Source organism: Anneissia japonica, unplaced genomic scaffold, assembly GCF_011630105.1.
Source record: "Anneissia japonica isolate Jap-2015-1 unplaced genomic scaffold, ASM1163010v1 scaffold7731_len1735946_cov199, whole genome shotgun sequence".
NCBI classification, from domain to species: Eukaryota; Metazoa; Echinodermata; class Crinoidea; order Comatulida; family Comatulidae; genus Anneissia; species Anneissia japonica.
Window position 1 is genome coordinate 1,148,983 of NW_022758997.1, and position 4,454 is coordinate 1,153,436.

Consider the following 4,454-nt stretch of genomic DNA (forward strand, 5'->3'; position numbering starts at 1 on the left):
TATATATATATATATATATATATATAAAATATATATATATATGATATACCGGTAACATATAACAAAGATTATTTATAATAAAATTGCTTGAATAACAACACAAGATGTTATAATCATATCGAGCATAGTTATATACAAGTACCTCTAGCGGGATTCGAACCTGCAGCATTTCACTATCAAGACGAGTACCATACCATTAGACCATAGAGACGTGTAAGCGCAAATCTAACCCCAAGCACAGTCAAACAACTGACTTATATGCTCGCATATATAGTGAAGCAGGCCTATTATGATTTATATAGGCCTATATAGTAATAGTAGTAGTAGTAGTATATATATATATATATATATATATATATACTACTATATAGGCCTATATAAATAGGCCTATATATATACATACATATATATATATATATATATATATATATTTATTTATTGTATATAAGCATAATTACTCATAACCAAGTAGACCCAAGTAGAACTATTGACAGTATCTGTATGTCTACTGTACCTTTTTAAACTACCGTAACATTTGTCTAGGAACAGTACCGAAAGTACAACAATTTCAGGTGTTATTTATAGTACATTGTTGGATTTTTTTTGTATCTTAACACTTCGTTTGAAATGAGCTGCAGAAAAATTCAATCCGAGAGGAAAAAAATGAAGTCCCGTTGTTGAAACTTACCACTCTTCGCATTGGTTCTTCGTTTTATGTTGTGGCAAACGAGTTTCACATTCAGTCCTACTTTCTCGAACCTCTGTATAAATGTCCTTCTTTTTTTGTCCCTGACAGCTTCTCACAATCCCAATTTGCAATCTAAAGTCGGATGCTTATCTTTAAAAAATTTGTCTAATCATCGCTGACAAACGTCGTTTACGCTCCAATGAAATCAAAGAAGATACAAAGTCGACGAAGAAGATTTATCGGTATACAGTGGCGCGGTTGGTTTTTGTTCTTCGTTACGCGCGATAATTTCGTGTGAACATGATGGAATCTACCTATTTGCCATTACAAACTTTGCGATAACAAAAAAACTATTATAGTATTGTTTTTCACAGAAGAAGGCCTCTATTGATAATTCCTGTGTGGGTAATTTAAAGTGACGGTTCATAAAAGTAGAGGGACAAGAGAAAATATCAGAATAATCGAGCCGTTTAAAAATTAAATGTCTTCTTTAGCAAGCATACATAGTTTCTATTGGCACACTGCGAGCTGGATTAAGGCGTGAAATAAAAATGCCTACACAAAACACAGACAATGTTCAATAAATAATCAACAAACAGATAATAGAAATAAACATTTAGGCCTACTAAATATATCCTACACTACACCTGTATAATTACTCCCTAGTAGTAACCAATTTAAAGTAGGCCTATATTAATTCGTTGTATTTGCAGAAAATATATTGGTCTAACAATTAGGTCTATTAAGAGGTACCTCGTGCTTTAAAAGTAGTCCTCGTTCTCAAAACGCTATCTCCTACGCAATGCATAGTTACTTATTTATTACAAATCCACAAATATGAAAGTGCCCAACCGGGAAATACTGGGGCCAAAAGGCCAACATGACCATTTCAATTTAAGTAGCCAATGCTGTGATGAAAGCCTGAAATAAAATAACTCATTAGTTACCCTTATTAATCGCACCATGCCTACTAATACGCTTCAATTAGAAATGATAATACGATATAAACATCAAATTTAAGAAAATATGTCAGAGGCAAGAAAGGACAGTTGTAGATGACAGTTGATAAATATGGCAGACTGATCTAAGCCTATATCGAAGATTTACCCATTAGAAATATTACTAAAAGCCTAGGCATTGGTTGAAAGTAACGATAACGGAATCTTTCTGATTAGTATGAATTTCGGTTTGGCACAGACTGTGATAAACCGTGCTTTCAGAATAGCAACCCTTGCATCATTGATCCACGTATCTGAAGTGAGTTTTTTTAAAAAGCAAGATACACTTAAAACAAATGAAAAATGTACGAACATGTTCTTCTGAGCTACGATCTTCTAGGAGACTTTTAGCAATGTCGTTCTGAGTGATGGGATGGAATAATGTATCACCATACTAAACATGTCCTATTCTCACCTTTCGACCCTAGTTGATTCATAAAATGCTCCTCCGACGAGATCTCGAATAAAAGTAGAAAGGGGAATGCGCTAGAAGGAATGACCAATGGGATGTATCCCTGAGAAAAGGAGGTTAAGTCTTGTATCCCGGATACAGATCTACTAGTTTAGAAGGTCATCTGCTTCAAGTATCATATTTTCTCAATAGAATCTTATTTTTCATTGTCTGTTTTTATCTTTCATGCATTAAATATTTCTTTAGTCAGTGTTTTCTGATAATCAATTATAAAGATCGCATCATATGATATGTGCCTCTCGAAATAATTACTTACTTTATTGATGTTTAAGTGTTTTTACTATCCAAGGCTCATCTAGGCCTATCTGAAACGGATTTCAGAATATGACCTAAAGGCTTGTCGTATTCCGGGTTGTTTACTAGAAAAGGATAGCGCGGTTGGGCTTAAGATTTCCGGGACGTTGTAAGCTACAGGAGTGTCCGGAAACTTTTATTGGCAAATGGCTAAGAAGGCTAAAAGATAAAATTGATTCGATTGATCAAATTCTATTCAACTACACTCCTAAAAAATATTCGTTATTGTTTATTTTACATTTTATTAAAACATTAGATATTCGGATTATTAATTAGAATTATTGTGAATATAATTAATGCATTTATAATAAACAAAATAAATGAAGGGAACGTTTAGATTGTAAATACGATTGGCTGTTAACATTATTATTCATTATAATTATCATTAATGTAGTTATTATTAATATTGGTGTTACTCATTATAATTATCATTATTGTTATTAATATTATCATCATCATCATCATCATCACCATCATCACCACCACCACCACCGTCATTATTATTATTATTATTATTATTATTATTATTATTATTATTATTATTATTATTATTATTATTATTATTGTTGTTGTTGTTGTTGTTGTTGTTGTTTTCATTGTGTGCACATATTTTCCTAATAGTAATTTTGTTGATTTTGATAGTGAAAATATTAATGATAACATAATACAAAATACTAAGTGTACAATGGGTATAGACCTATATATACATATATAGGCCTATATATGTATATATATATATATATATATATATATATATATATATATATTATATGCATAAAGTAACATTAACAGTTATTTGACTGATCATCAAACCTATATATAATATATATAGGCCTATTGATAAAAATCAATAAACATATTAACACAAATCAATAAACCTATAGCAGCCTCTCTCTTTCTTCGTCCTTGTCCTCTATTCACTTGTACTGCTGGAAGGAATAAAATAAAATAAATAAATAATAAATAAAAATCAAATAAGATAAACCAAAGAGATTAGTATATAGGCTTATTTAATACGTTATTTATAACGAATTACTGATTATAAATAAGTATATCCAACGGCAGGTCTATAATTTTTGTGTTTTTGTTGTATCTAATTTGCTTCTAGCGTCAAAATAAATTTTCGTACTAATGCGAGTAAACGAACGAAAACTTATAAATGTAAACAAAAAATGTGAGTTTTTTACCATTTATGTATATTTTTTCAAGGCTACTGAGAGCCATTTTTAAATTATCGCAATTATGTATCCAAATTTATCGTGTATGTAAATTACTTGTTGGGTTTCCTGCACATGTACTACAAAATTTCGCGTACCAAAATGAGTGCACGATAATTTATTTTGCACACATGTGGGCGTGCGATTGTATAATGCGTGGGCACAATTTCGTTTAGGCTATCTAGCCTTGCGCAAGGAAAAAAAATGTATACAGCATTTGTGAAGCAAAGGGATTAAACATTTTATACGCAACCATTATATCGCAATTATATATGCAACTTAGTTGTTGGGTTTCCTGTAAGCCCACGTACTAAAAAATTTCGCGTACCAAAATGAGTGCGCCTTAATTTGTTCAGCATACATGTGGACGTGCGATTGTAAAATGCGTGGGCACTATTTCGTTTAGGTTATCTGACCTTGCTCAAGGAAGAAAAACATTTTATACGCAAACATTATATCGCAATTATGTATTGATCGTGTATGTAAATTAGTTGTTTTGTTTCCTGCAAGCACACGTACTACAAAATTTCGCGTACCAAAATGAGAGCGCGTTAATTTGTTTCGCATACATGTGGGCACTATTTCGTTTAGGTTGCTTTGCGCAAGAAAAAAAAATGTATCGCAAACATTTACAATAAAACTCTTGTAGGTCTATAAAATGTTGTTTTTTTATCCAATCTACGCACTTATTCAAGTAGAAACATAGTGATTATGTAGGCCAGTTTATGTGTGTAGTTATGTGCCGAGCTATGTGCGATCGTATGTGCTGAGTGTATCGCGATGAA

General features: G+C 31.7%; 1 protein-coding gene across 3 annotated transcripts in view; it reads right to left on the reverse strand.

Annotated features, from left to right (window-relative positions):
- The window catches only part of LOC117125494 (zinc finger protein Pegasus-like), a 39,470-nt gene extending 37,288 nt beyond the window's left edge, over positions 1 to 2,182 (reverse strand). The window contains exon 1 of one of the 3 annotated variants that reach the window (XM_033271994.1): positions 2,102 to 2,182. The gene's annotated coding sequence lies outside the window, so the exon portion shown is untranslated. Of the gene's footprint in view, positions 1 to 688; positions 824 to 1,999 lie in introns of those variants that run through there. The other 2 variants (XM_033271992.1, XM_033271993.1) reach the window with 2 other exon arrangements.
- Positions 2,183 to 4,454: the final 2,272 nt, after the last annotated feature.